This window comes from Nicotiana sylvestris, chromosome 10 (assembly GCF_000393655.2).
Source record: "Nicotiana sylvestris chromosome 10, ASM39365v2, whole genome shotgun sequence".
Lineage (NCBI taxonomy): Eukaryota > Viridiplantae > Streptophyta > Magnoliopsida > Solanales > Solanaceae > Nicotiana > Nicotiana sylvestris.
In genome coordinates, this window is record NC_091066.1 from 23704975 (window position 1) to 23721104 (window position 16130).

Consider the following 16130-nt stretch of genomic DNA (forward strand, 5'->3'; position numbering starts at 1 on the left):
GGGTGTTGTACTGACAGGCCTACGCCTCTCAAAATCCTCCCACCAAGTAAAGGCAGCCCCCGAGAACTGAAAGGTGGTAAATGCCACACCACTAGACTCAGGAATCCCTGCTGTACGGAGCATCCACTGACACTTGTCAAGAAAACCCTGGGCATCCTTGCCCTCAGCACCACTGAACGACGGAGGTTGGAGCCTACCAAACCTCTCAAGACGACGCTGCTCATCATTTGGCATGGATGGTACTACGAACTCATGAACTGGCGCAACCGGCTGAGCTAGTGGTGCCCCTGGCGTTTGTAGCCCCTACACTACCTGCTCAAGTGTGCGAGCAGCGGGGGTCTGATTGCCTCCCCCGGCCTGTGAAGTAGTTGCTACGGTAGTGGCTGAAACTGCCTGAGCTAGGCCAGTGCAAACTGATAAGATCTATGCTAAGGCCTCCTGAAGACCTGAAATCACGATTGGTACAGCTGGCGTCTGAACTGGTGCTGCTGGAGCATCCATAGCTGGAGCCTGATCCGGAGCTAGGGCAGCTGGTGGATCTGCAGGTGCTGCCCTCGCTGCTCTGTCTATGCCACGACCACACCACGGCCTCTAGTGGTCTCAGCTAGTGGCATTGGTGGTCATCCACCTCATCCGGTAGCTCGCATCCTTACCATTTATGAGAGAATGGAATAACAGAAGTTTTAGTACCCAGACCAACAAGTTTGCATGACAAGAATTTCAAGAATATGAAGTTTTTTCCTAAAGGTTCTGCAGCCTCTCGAGGATAAATACAAACGTCTCTGTACCGATCCGCGAGACACTACTAAACCGGCTCTTGACTTGCGAGACCTATTAACATAGGCTCTAATATCAACTTGTCACGACCCCAACCTTGGTCGTGATGGTGTCCAACACACTGCTAGACAAGCCTTACCAACTAACAACCTCAATCTGTTTTCTTATAAAAAAAATCATTATCAGCTAACACAGTTAAATTGCTAAATTACCCTAATAAGAGTTTAAGACAACGAGTTAAATAGGCGGAAATTCATATGATAATACCACTACATAGCTCATACAGATCTGGTGTCACAAGTCTCGAACCTCTAGTACAAGTTTAACAGCCTAATACATAATTAGTCTAGGAAATGCGGATAAAACAAAAGGATAGAAGGGAGAGATCCGGGCTGCGGACGCCGTGTAGCTACCTCGATGCTCCCGGATATGAACTGATTGATTGAAAATCTACACTCAGCCTCTGGAACACCTAGATCTGCACGCAAGGTGCAGGGAGTAATGTGAGTACTCCAACCCAGTGAGTAATAAGCATAAATAATGACTGAGAATAAGAATCATGAAAAAACACAGAGTAATCTATAATGCAGTAGTTTAAGCAAGTAATATGAAAGCAATAAACCAATGGAAACGAAATGTGGTAATGCTACAACAAATAAGCAGTTAAGTGACAGACATATAAAGAAAATCAACACATAGAACGGCACCCTATTGTACCCGCTACGGCGTGCAGCCCGATCCATATATTTCGTCGACGGCGCTCACTGGGGGTGTGCAGACTCAAGGAGGGTCCCCTTACGGCCCAAGAGCAATATCAAGCCATCTCGTGGAATCAAATCTAGGCCCTCGGCCTCATATCAATATCAGTATAACATTGTTGCGGCGCGCAGCCCGATCCCATAGTATCCTCACATCTGGCCCTTGGTCGTACTCAGTCCAGAAATCATATAAGCCCCTCGGGCATTTGTAAAACAGTAGTTCTCAGCCCAAAGCATCAATTAATATATCATTTTAGTTTCAAAACCGAGTAAAAGTGGTTGAGTTGTAGAACAGTGGAAAACGGTACGACTGAGTTCAAGTAGTAAATCAAAATAGTGAGGAAATAGTGATAAAACTTCCCGGAGGGTTCAAATAGTTGGCACGAAGCCCAAATATGGCAATCAGTCCAAATAATGATGATAACAAATAAGCTTTAATCAAATACATGGTAAAAGCATCACCCGGGATGGACCAAGTCACAATCCCCAATAGTAAACGACCCCACGCTCATCATCAAGCACGTGTATCACCTCAATATAGCACTATGATGTGTAAATCCAGGGTTTCAAACCCTCAGGACAACATTTACATTCATTACTCACCTCGAACCGGCAAAAACTCTAGCTCACTATGCCTTTGCCTCTCAAATCGGTCTCCTCGCGCGTCGAATCTTGCCAAAACCAGAATGAATACGTCACAATATGCTAAGGTAACATAACCCAAGCGAAAACAATCGAAAAATATCAGAAATCCTGAAATTAGCAAAACCCGAGCCCCGATCCCACTTCTCTAAACCTAGAAATTTTCACATCAACGGGTTCCTTATCCTTCCACGAGTCCATACACATCAAGAGTTCTCAAATCCGACCTCAAATTGCCCTTCAAATCCTAATTTAAAATCTCAAAATCCCAAGCCCTAGTTCTTCCATTTTTAGCTAAATTTCCATGTATTTCTAGGTTAATTTCACAATAGAATCACGTTTTATGCTCATGAAACTTACCTCCAATCACTTCTCCTCGAATCCCTCTTCAATTTCCCTCAGAGAGCTCTCAAAATACTCAGCTATGGTGGAAAAATGACTCAAAATTGCGGATGAAATGTTTAATAAACTCACTGCCCAGACATAACCGCATTTGCGGTCCAATAGCCGCTTTTGCGGTACCGCTTCTGCGGTCATTTTTCCGCATCTGCGGAATTTCACTTACAGGGCCATCACCGCATCTGCGGTCCTCTCGCCGCTTCTGCGGCTCCGCAGGTGCGGTCCCCCTTCCGCATCTGCGATTCCAGGCATTCCCCAGCCTTTCCGTTTTTGCAACCCAAATCACGCATCTGCAATACTGCACATGCGGTCCCCAAACCGCAAGTGCGAAAATACCAAAAGCAGCAGAACATCTACTATCACCCAAGTTCCAAAACTTTCCCGTTAGTTATCTGAAATCACCCCGAGGCCCCCGGGACCTCAACCAAAGGCACGAACACGACCCAATACCTTATTCAAACTTGTTCCAATCATCAAAACACTTCAAACAACATCAAATCCATTAATTCGCATCGAATTCAAGCCTAAGTTTTCTAAAAACTTCCGAAGTACGCATTCGATCAAAAACCCAACCAAACCACGTTCGAATGACCTGACATTTTGCACACACATCACAAATGACATAAAGAATCTACAGCAACCCTCGTAATTCCATTCCGACCCTCGGATCGAAATCTCACCTATCAACCGGAAATTGCCAAAATACTAACTTCGCCAATTCAAGCCTAATTCTACACCGGACCTCCAAAACCACTTCCGATCACACTCCTAAGTCACAAATCACCTCCCAAAGCTAACCGACCCATCGAAACTCACATCTGATCCCTATAATTCATAAGTCAACATCTGGTTGACTTTTCCAACTTAAGCCTTCTTAAAAGAGACTAAGTGTCTCATTTCTTACCAAAACCATACCAAACGCAAACCAATCAACTCGACCACATAAAACACAAATAACGAAGCATAAAGAAGCAGAAATGGGGAAAATGGCGCGGGGATTCATGAGACGACTGGCCGGGTCATCACACCAAATATGTTCATAGTTTGCATATTACCCTTCATGCTAATAGTATTTCTACATAATATATACAATGCATTAAATAAGAAATCATTGTAGCTGTAGGATTCCTTATTTTGGCGCGCTAAAAAAGGGGAATTAAATATTTTTCAGATCTTCCACAACACAAATCACGCACAGTAATTACTATCGTCGACTTCATTACAAAATTTCCGTACTCTGTTTTTGCGATAAACTCTGTTTCAACATTTTCTCTGATTTCACAAATCAAAATCGACAAAATCTTCTACAATTCTTCTACAACAAAAGCGATTATGGCGAAAATACCAATTATGCTACAACCGAATGGGAATTGGGATAGCTATTGGAGATTTAGAGAATTCGAGGTCGATGGCATTGTAGTCGATGATGATGCAAGTTATAGTCTATTGATTTCTACAATAGCACAACAATTAATGATTGATACATCCGAAAAAATTATAGAAATCAAATACATTGTCAACGAGCATTGTCCTCCAATGGAAATTAGGAACGATATGGGTGTTCGTGTATACATGGAGACGAAAAAGGAAAACAAAAACTTAGGATCATATCCGCTATGTATAACTGTTCGCAATTTCAATATGGAATTGAGTATCACCAATGAGAACACAGCTGCAGGTATGTGATGTTATTTTTTCTATGAAATTCTTGTACATTGTCAATGAACTACATTTTATTGAGTGAAGGATTCTCTAGAGAGTATAGTTGATTGCTCGAGGACTAGCAATGAATTAAGTGTGGGGTGTTGATAATAGGCGAAATCTAGGTGATTTAGCTATTGTTTATGCTTCCGCTTGATTATATTCCGATGTCATATTATGGTCAATTGATGAAAAATAGGCTCTAATTGTGATATGTATACATTGTAGGATGAGGAGCCTAAATGATGCTTTCAAGAGGAGATTGGAATGATTTATGAGCAAGAACAACCCCTAGGAGTCGAGTGTGCGCAAGGACGACACGGAATAATGGACAAAATCGAGCTACTAAAGCGCGCGAACTACTGCGCTAACTTCCAAACTTCGTGCAATAGTTCGCGAGTGTTTCTGCCTGGAAGCCAAGAGAAGCGCGCGAACTTCGCGCGAACTCCATACTTCGCGCGATAGTTCGTGCGTGTCCTATCCGGAGAGACTTTATTTAGGGGTAAAATTGGAATTCCTTCTTAATCCCACTCAATTTACATAAAGCAAAAACTCCATTATTGGATAGATCAGATTTTAGAGGAAGAAATAATTTTAGAGAGAGAAGGTGAAGAGAAGACTCAATCTTGAAGTGAAGAAAAGAAGGGTATTACAATCTTGAAGCAAAAAAAAACTTAAAGAGTTTTTCTAAACTTTCTTCTTGTATTTACTTATATTATGTTTAAGATTTTTATTGTTGATATTTGTATAATTATGAGTAGCTAAAAACCCAAGTATTCTGGGGTTATGGGTGTTAGATGATTATGTTGTTTGAAGCTTAAATTGATGATCTTGAATTTATCATTATGGGTTGTTTATTTGATTATGTTGTTAATTATTTTACTGCGTAGCTAACAGTAAAATACTATTTACGAATCTTGAGTTAAACTTGAAAAAGGAAATTCTTGATTGCATATAGAATCAAATAGAGCAAGATCCGGATCCTGGGCATCGGGTGAAAGATTCGCAATTAAGATAGAACTATACTTAATTGCCTTGCTTGGTTGAAAAATAGGAGTTGTAAATGCATTCTTGCTAATATTAATACCATAGACATATAGGTATTAGTTTAACTTGAATAGATGCATAAGAACTCGAAAGATTCTTATGAATATTATTAACCCTATAATCAATAACCCGGATAATTCAATAAATCAATCTTAAGCTAAAATAGTAGCATGATCTCTAGCAAGTCCATGACCCTGGAATATCTTTACCAAAATTGTTATCAAAATATTGTGTAATTGGTGTAGTAATTTTGTGTTGAATTATTGTGCAATTATTAAGTAAGTTGTAAATTGGTTCTTTATATATTTTGTGATAATTTAGCTTAAATCGATAATTGTTTGAGTTTGCATCAGTTGATAAGTTAATCACAAGTCCTCGTGGGAACGATACTTTACTTGTTACTATATTACTTGTCGATCGCGTACACTTGCGTGAGTGTTTAGGTCGCAACAAGTTTTTGGCGTCATTGCCGGGGACTTGGAAATTAGTTACTTGACTGAGTTAAGCTTTTATCAGCTATTGGTTTAAGTATTAATTTTCAGTTCACTTTGTTTGTGTCACGCAGGCTCTTCTCTTGAATGCGGAGGAGTAGAAGCACAAGCAATCTCTTCCCTCTTGATCCTGAAATTGAAAGGACACTTCATAAGGCAAGGAAAGAGTTGGAAGCTAAATACAAAATAGAAAGAGCATTGGACATCTTAGTTCAACCACAACCAACAGTGATGGCAGGTAATGGAGGGCGTCCGGTGATAGAAGTTGCAAGGCCAAATCTTGCTAATATGACTCAGGCTATTGTGAAGCCTGATATCACTGGTCACTTTGAGCTTAAACAGTACATGGTACAGCTGATTCAGTCCACCGGGCAATATGTAGGTCTATATCATGAAGACCCGCAAAGGCACATTCAGAATTTTTTAGAAATCACTGATACTTACAACTATCCAAATATTTCCAAGGACTATGTCAGGCTGACCTTGTTTCCATTTTCATTGCTGGGGGAAGCTAAAGAATGGTTGCAGAAGGAGCTTGCTAATTCAATCCATACTTGGGATGATTTAGCAAAGAAATTCTTAATCAAGTTTTTCCCCACTAAAAAGACAAAGTCTTTGCGGAGTCAGATTCTTGTATTTCAACAACGGGATGGTGAAACTCTTTGCCAAGCTTGGGAAAGATACAAGAAATTACTTCGAGACTGCCCACATCATTGTCAAACTGATGAGGTATTGGGCCATACTTTTGTTGATGGATTAGATGAGACTTCAAAAATGAATCTTGATTCAGCTTGTGGAGGTAGTTGCATGGCGAGGCCATATAGTGAAATGCAACTTCTGTTAAACAACTTCACTGCTAATGATCATAATTGGCAAGGTGAGGGAGAACCAAGGAGAGCAATGAAACAAAAAGCAGCAGGGGTACTTGAACTTGATGACTTTTCCGCCATGAGAGCATAGCAAAATTGGCGAATCAAATGAATAGAATGACAATGAACCAAACACAACAAATGCAACATGTTCAACAAAGTCGATTTGTTGTGAAATGTGTGGTGATAATCACACAAGTGACATGTGCCCAACGAATCCTGAATCTATTTATTATGTGGGGCAACAAAGCAGAGGTCCAATGAACCAACAGGCACAATATGGGAACACTTACAATGCAAATTGGAGGAATCATCCTAATTTCTCTTAGGGTGGAAATCAATCAAATCAGAATCAATATAGACCCCAAGGAAATTTTAATCAACCACAAAGGCCACCCCAGCAGGTAGAAGAAAATACAAATAATTTGTTGAAGAAATTGTAAGACAACCAACAACTCAGAACTGATTTTATAAATCTTGAAAGACAATTGGAACAACTAGCTGCAAATCAAAATACTAGGCCTGCAGGTGCTCTTCCAAGTGATACAGAGAAAAATCCGCAAGTTAGTGCAATTACACTTAGAACTGGAAGAGAATTAGAAGAAGTTCCAAAGAAGAGAAAAGACAAGCCTGTACCTGAGGGTGAATTGATTCCCAAAGCAACATAGGAAGTAAAGAAAGATGATACAATTTCAGCACCTGTGAATGTTCCAAGGCCACCACCACCTTTTCCACAAAGATTGCAGAACAAGAATGACGATCGCATGTTCAACAAATTTCTCTCTATGTTGAGTCAGATTCAATTGAATATTCCATTGGTAGATGCGATTCGTGATATTCCAAAATATTTCAAATACATAAAAGACATTGTGGCTAACAAGAGGAGACTGACTGAATTTGAAACAGTTGCACTTACTGAAGAGTGCACTTCAAGGGTCCAAAATAAGCTTCCTCAAAAGCTTAAGGACCCTGGCAGCTTTACTATCCCTGTGAGAATAGGCAATGTTGATGTAGGCCATGCACTTTGTGATTTGGGAGCAAGCATAAATTGATGCCATTGTCTTTGTACAAACAATTGGGTTTGGGGGCTCCAAAACCCACCACTGTGATGTTGCAACTAGCAGACAGTTCCATAGCTTACCCGGAAGGGGTGATTGAAGATGTGCTACTGAAAATTGGGAAATTTATTTTCCCGACTGATTTCATTATCTTGGATTTTCAGGCCGATGAAAAAGTTCCTATTATATTGGGAAGACCTCTCTTGGCTACAGGTGATGCTATAATTAAAGTAAGAGAAGGAAAAATGATCATGAGAGTTGACAACGAGGAAGCTGTTTTTAATGTATATAAAGCAATTCAACTTCCTCGGCAGTATGAAGAATTGTCTATGATATCTGTCATGGAGATTGATGAACAACTTATTACCCCAAGTGTATATTTGCAGGATTCTTTAGAAAAAGCAATTGTGTTGTTTGAGAGTTTGGAGATTAATGATGAGGTTGAGGAGATGAAACATACTTTGAATGCAACATGTGAATATATAAAAGGTTTAAATCCCTTTGAACCTTTGAACAGGCCAGATGGTCCTCCTCTGAAGCCCTCAGTTGAAGAAGCTCCCAAATTGGAATTAAAGCCTTTACCTTCTCACCTTCATTATGCTTATTTGGGTAGTTCTGAAACGTTACCTATTATTATTTCTGCTGAATTGTCTGAATTGCAGGAGGAGAAATTGTTAAGAGTACTACGTGAGCATAAAAGAGCAATTGGGTGGACAATGTCTGACATAAGAGGTATTAGTCCAGCTTTTTGCATGCATAAAAATCTCATGGAGGAAGGGCACAAGCTAATCATAGAACAACAACGCCGCCTAAATCCGAACATGAAAGAGGTGGTAAGAAAAGAAGTGATTAAATGGCTTGATGCAGGTATTGTATTTCCAATATCTGATAGCAAATGGGTAAGTCCAGTCCAATGTGTTCCAAAGAAAGGAGGAATGACCGTAGTGACAAATGAAAATAATGATTTGATTCCCATTAGAACTGTTACTGGGTGGAGGATTTGCATAGATTATAGAAAATTGAATAATGCCACCCGAAAAGACCATTTTCCCCTTCCCTTTATTGACCAAATGCTTGATAGATTAGCCGGGCAGGAATACTACTGTTTTTTGGATGGCTACTCGGGATATAATCAGATTGTTATAGACCCAGAAGACCAAGAGAAGACCACATTTACATGTCCCTATGGGACATATGCATTTAAAAGAATGCCATTTGGTCTTTGCAATGCACCTGCGACTTTTCAAAGGTGTATGATGGCTATTTTCACTGATATGGTTGAAAGATTTGTGGAAGTATTTATGGATGATTTTTCTGTATTTAGATGTTCTTTTGATGAATGTTTAATGAATCTTGATAAGGTCCTTGCTAGGTGTGAAGAAACAAATTTGGTACTAAATTGGGGAAAATGCCATTTCATGGTACGAGAAGGCATAGTCCTAGGGCATAAAGTGTCCAAGAATGGATTGCAGGTGGATAAAGCAAAGGTGAAAGCAATTGAAAAATTACCTTCACCGACATCAATTAGAGGCATTCGCAGTTTCTTAGGCCATGCGGGTTTTTACCGTCGTTTCATTAAGGATTTTTCAAAAATTTCATCTCCTTTGTGCAGGCTTCTTGAGAAAGATACATCTTTCAAGTTTGATGATGCTTGTCTGAAAGCATTTGATGAGCTAAAACGAAGATTAGTTACTGCACCGATTATCATTGCTCCAGATTGGAAACTTCCATTTGAATTGATGTGTGATGCAAGTGATATAGCTATTGGGGCTGTTTTGGGGCATCGGAAAGAGAAAATATTTTGTTCCATTCACTATGCGAGTAGAACTCTTAATCCAGCTCAAATGAATTACACTGTTACTGAAAAAGAGTTGCTCGCAGTAGTATGGGCATTTGATAAGTTTAGGTCCTATCTAGTGGGGACCAAAGTCATAGTTTACACAGATCACTCAGCTATAAGGTATTTATTTGCAAAGAAAGATGCCAAGCCAAGGTTAATTCGATGGGTTCTTCTTTTGCAGGAATTTGATTTGGAGATTCGAGATCGAAAGGGAACAGAGAATCAGGTTGCAGATCATTTATCTAGGCTGGAAAATAGAGGCCATGTCACTGAAGGAGAATCAATCAAAGAAACATTCCCTGACGAACATTTGCTAGCCATCACTTCGGATGAAACCCCGTGGTATGCTGATTATGTGAATTTCATTGCAAGTGGGGTGACTCCACCAGAATTCACAGCTGACCATAGAAGAAGGTTCTTACATGATGTGAGATACTACATGTGGGACGAGCCTTTTCTATACAAGCAATGCGCAGATCAATTGGTAAGAAGGTGTGTCCCTGAGGAGGAGATGAATGCAATATTGCATGACTGTCATTCTTCTCTTTATGGAGGTCATCATGGTGGAGACAGAACTGCACAAAAGGTTTTGCAATCAGGTTTTTACTGGCCAAAATTATTTAAAGATGCACATGCTTTTGTTAAAAATTGTGACAGGTGCCAAAGAACCGGAACGAACGAAGAAGCACGAGATGCCTTTACAAAATATTTTGGCAGTAGAGCTCTTTGATGTCTGGGGAATAGATTTCATGGGACCATTTCCGTATTCTAATGGGCACAGATATATTTTGGATGCAGTGGATTATGTGTCTAAGTGGGTTGAGGCCATTGCTCTTCCTACTAATGATGCGAAGGTAGTGGTAAGTTTTGTGAAGAAACACATTTTCACACGCTTTGGAACTCCAAGGGTGTTGATAAGTGATGGAGGAACACACTTTTGCAACAAATTGTTGAAAAATGTTCTAGCAAAATATGGTGTAAGACACAAGGTTGCTACTGCATATCACCCTCAAACGAGTGGTCAAGTTGAAGTGTCAAACAGGGAGGTAAAACAGATTTTGGAGAAAACTGTGAGCGCAAATAGGAAAGATTGGTCCGGTAAGTTAGAAGATGCATTGTGGGCTTACCGAACTGCATACCAGACTCCAATAGGTACTTCTCCATACAAGTTGGTTTATGGAAAAGCATGTCATTTGCCTGTTGAGATAGAACATAAAGCTTATTGGGCAATCAAAAAGCTAAATATGAATATGGACTTAGCTGGAGAAAAAAGACTGCTACAACTCAATGAACTTGATGAGTTTCGGTTGCATGCTTATGAAAATGCCAAGTTATATAAAGAAAAGACCAAGAAGTGGCACGACAAACACATCCAACATCGTGAGTTTGAGCCGGGTCAAGAAGTTCTCTTGTTCAACTCAAGGCTAAAGTTTTTTCCTGGAAAGCTTAAGTCCCGTTGGGCAGGCCCTTTTGTTGTAGTAGTAAGTGTAACTCCTCATGGAACAGTTGAATTGCGAAACATTAGTTCAACAGGCACGTTCTTGGTAAATGGTCAACGAATTAAACACTATTGGGGTGGTGACATTCAACGTCACAAAACCTCAGTAGATTTAATTGATGTATAATGTAATATGGCGTCGTGCCGCGACGTAAAATAAGGCGCTGGTTGGGAGGCAACCCAACGATTGTGGTATTTGTGAATATATAAATATTTTTTATTTTGTGTACTAATAAATGCAGGTGAACAAGGGCGGATGCTAAGGTAAGAATATAAAAAAAAATCTTCGAGAAGTATCGCGCGAACTATAAACTTCGCGCGATAGTTCACGCACCTTTCTGCCTGGGGTCACTAAACACGTGAAGTATTGCGCGAACTACATACTTCGCACAGTAGTTCGTGTGCCTAGACGAGCCTCTCAGCCTGGAACTTTTCAGGCGTGTTATTTTCTGTTTTGTTTTTGTTTTTCTTTTTGTTTCTTTTATTTTTGTAATTTAAATAGGCTATTGGTTGATACCCCTTCCCCTTTTATTAAACCAAACCCAATACCCCAAAAACACAATCATCTCTTCCAAACCAACAAAACCCCTAACTTTCATAACTTCCAACACTCATCTCATATCTCACGGGCTCCTTCCCTAAAATCATTAGCAGCTTCACCCCACCTCACGAATTCTAATAATGTATGAGCCCTAGTTTTAGTTTTCTTTAGTTTTATATTTTTTTCTCTTGCTATTTTTAGATTAAGTTTCTTGTTGAATTTTAAGCCATTAATATAGTTGTATTCTATGATTTGGGTTTCAAACTTGGTAAAATATATTGTGGGGTTAGTTTGTTGTAAGTGTGGGGTGCGTAGTACTTGAATTGGGTTATGGATGAACTTTTGTGGGAAGCCATTGTTGCAAGACCCTTAGAAAAAAGCTGTGAGAGCCTACTGCCCACAAGGTGTTTGTGGAAAGGCCTCAATGAGCATGATTATGTAGTTATGACCAATTTTGCGTGTGAAGTCTAAGTAACCGCAGCAAGTCACACTACTTTTGTTGGGTTGAGCTAATGTGTCCACGTTTTGCAGGTATTATGGCACCAACGAAAAAGCGCCAAGCCACAGGTCCATCATCAAGCCGCCAAAGGGCAGCTCCAGCGCGCTACTATGACAGTACCAAATTTGTCTCCCTTGAGGCTCATAACCGTTTTACAGAGAAGGTGGCTAAGAAGGCAATTGCAGAAAGGGGCATCAACATCAAAAAGGTCAAGGAACGATGCCCCCACATGTTCAATGAATTGATGGAGCGGGGGTTGCAAGCTTTCATTGATGAGCCAGTGGAGGCTAATGAAATTGTGGTCCGAGAATTCTATGTCAATCTACCCGAGCATGTCAACCATGTGGTCACAGTGCGCCGTAAGGCGGTAGATGCCTCCATTGAGGCGATACGCACAGCTTATCAACTGCCCGATCCTCTGCATGAGAACGCGGACTTTTATGAATTTGGGCGCAATCCAACCGATGCAAAGTGGGAGCGCTTCTTTGATGAAATTTGCGAACCAGAAAAAATGGTAGAGTGGCTAGATAACGGAGAGAAGTTCCATTCATCCGTCTTAACTCAAGAAGCAAAGAACTGGCTGTATGTAATCAACAGTCGCCTAATACTACGGAGGTGAATGGACCCCAGGCGGCGTTGATTTGGTGTTTCATCAAAGGTATTCCCTTTGACATGGCCAAAGTGATCCACGACAAAATGTTTATCCGATGCCCCCAACGCCAGTATGGTTTATTTTTCCCATATTTGGTGACTAGACTTTGTAGAAATGTGCAGGTGCCTGAAAATATTCGTGTGGACGGGCTGGTAAGAAAAAGTCACAAGATCCGACCTGGCCCGAACACCACGGAGGCAGCTTCAGCAGCAGATGCAGGTAGAGAGGATGAAAGTGGTTCGGATGCTTCGGAGGAGGAAGAGCAAATGGATGTGGAGGGAGAAGCACTGGCTCAAGCACCCAGAAAATCAGCTGCAGCACTGTCACGCGCAACATCCTCTTCCAGAAGTGCCAGAGTATCCCGGTCCACCACATTGGAACAAGAGGTGGCTGATATACGCACTTCCATGCATGATTTGAGCACTTGTGTGGACGCAATAGATGACCGACAAGTCAAGTCGGAAAAGAAGTTCATGGGTTGGCTGCGAGCTTTGGGGCGTGCGTGCAACGTGAACCCCAAAACCGTGTCCGATCAAGAGTGAAGCTCCAGGGAAGTCTCTTTACCTCACTGCTCCTTTCAATTTTAAGCCATGGGGACATGTCTTCTTTTTAAGTGTGGGGTGGGGGATATTGTACAAATTGCCGCGTTATTTTGTTTATCACATGTTGAATTGACAGTTTTTGTTAAGCATGTGTAGTTTCACTAAAAAAAATTGAAAGTGGTAGAAAAATTAGACTTTTCCCTACGACGGATCTTTTAGACGAATTTTCTTGAGGGAAGTGAGTCTAAAGAAAACGACAAAAAGATTTTTTTAAATTTTTTAGGTAGTGTAGCAATTCCCCCTTGATTTTTCTTTAAGCCGCGGTTCTTTTCCAAGGGTTTATCTTGAACCGGGCATAGGTAGTTTTTAATTTTTGTTTTTATATTTTTTTAATTTGTAGACTAATATTAGGAGTTATAAGCTATAGAAAAGTGAACCCATAGCGTTGACACACCTGAACACAATAGACCCTAGAGTGTAACGCGCTTAGTCCTAATTGTTGAATCTCACTGAAAGTGCCTTAATTTGTATGTTTGTACTGAATTGAATGCTCGTAATGGAGTGTCTTGATGAGCTGATCTGGAATGAGTCATATGCCATGTGTGGTGAGTATTTGTGTAGTCTATGTATTGTACTTGTGTCTAGAACTTGCCCGGTATGTGAGTTGAAGCGAAATTTGAGGTGAAGTTCGGTTTGAAAAATGAGGTTAGGCTTTCTTTGACCTTTTTGAGCTTAATTGCTTATTAAAAATAAAATTTGTCCCTAGTTAACCCTTTTGAGCCTTCAGACTTTTTGTTTGGCACCCACATTACAAGCCTATACCCTTTTGTTCTTAATTCACAGTGCTTTGGTCCTTTTACCTCTTAAAGCACTTTAATTGTGAGAAGAGCGCTAAAAGAAGTAAGAAGGAAATAAGTGTGGGGTGGCTTTTGAGTAGAACCAATAAAAGGATGAAAGGTGCACTTATGTTGTAAACGAATACACCACTAGCAGAAATTGAGTGAAAAAAAAATATAAAAAAAAGAAAAAAAAAAGAAAGAGAGATGATTACATTGTGTTTTGCTCTAGCTAGTGGGAATGAATTAATAGAGTGCTTAAAGAAGAAGGGCGTATTTGTGGGATGATATTGTGTATGAATGAGAAGTGGGTTGAAGAATTTACACTGAAAATTGCTCGTGTGATGTGTTAAAGTGCTTAGGGGTTGAGTCACTATTCCTAAATACATCCTACCCATCCCTTAGCCCACATTACAACCATGAAAAAGTCCTAATTGATTTTGGATCGAGCTAGCCTACCTTAGTAGAGATTTACATTAAGGGCAAGCTTATGGTACCAATTGCATGCATGTGACCTCTTTTGTGAGAGTGAGTGATTTCCTTGATATATGTGAATATATGAGTTGAATGTGGTGGATTGAACTCAGTTTTTGTTGATATAATTGTGAGGGCATATGAATCGTGACGGAGAAGCAAGTCTTGATTTCTGTGTAGAGTACTTTGAGGAAGTGTGAATATTGCATGGCACTTGAGAGTTGGCTTTGAGGTTAGGATTGTTCACTACTAGGAGTGATACATGTACATTGTTCTAGGTGTAATGCGTTAAAGGAAATAGTTGAGCGAAGGTTTCTCAAGAGAATATAGTTGATTGCTCGAGGACTAGCAATAAATTAAGTGTGGGGTGTAGATAATAGGCGAAATCTAGGTGATTTAGCTATTGTTTATGCTTCCGCTTGATTATATTCCGATGTCATATTATGGTCAATTGATGAAAAATAGGCTCTAATTGTGATATGTATACATTGCAGGATGAGGAGCCTAAATGATGCTTTCAAGAGGAGATAGGAATGATTTATGAGCAAGAACAACCCCTAGGAGTCGAGTGTGCGCAAGGACGAGACGGAAAAATGGACAAAATCAAGCTACTGAAGCGCGCGAACTACTGTGCTAACTTCCAAACTTCGCGCAATAGTTCGCGAGTGTTTCTGCCTGGAAGCCAAGAGAAGCGCGCGAACTAGTTCGCGCGTGGAGAGACTTTATTTAGGGGTAAAATTGGAATTCCTTCTTAATCCCACTCAATTTACATAAAGCAAAAACTCCATTATTGGATAGATCAGATTTTAGAGGAAGAAATAATTTTAGAGAGAGAAAGTGAAGAGAAGACTCAATCTTGAAGTGAAGAAAAGAAGGGGATTACAATCTTGAAGCAAAAAAAACTTAAAGAGTTTTTCTAAACTTTCTTCTTGTATTTACTTATATTATGTTTAAGATTTTTATTGTTGATAATTGTATAATTATGAGTAGCTAAAAACCCAAGTATTCTAGGGTTATGGGTGTTAGATGATTATGTTGTTTGAAGCTTAAATTGATGATCTTGAATTTATCATTATGGGTTGTTTATTTGATTATGCTGTTAATTAATTTACTGCGTAACTAACAGTAAAATACTATTTACGAATCTTGAGTTAAACTTGAAAAAGGAAATTCTTGATTGCATATAGAATCAAATAGAGCAAGATCCGGATCCTGGGCATCGGGTGAAAGATTCGCAATTAAGATAGAACTATACTTAATTGCCTTGCTTGGTTGAAAAATAGGAGTTGTAAATGCATTCTTGCTAATATTAATACCATAGAAATATAGGTATTAATTTAACTTGAATAGGCGCATAAGAAATTGACAGATGCTTATGGGTATTATTAACCCTATAATCAATAACCTAGATAATTCAATAAATTATCTTTAAGCTAAAAGCGTAGCATGATCTCTAGCAAGCCCATGACCCCGGAATATCTCTCTTATTAATTGTTAAAAGAAAAA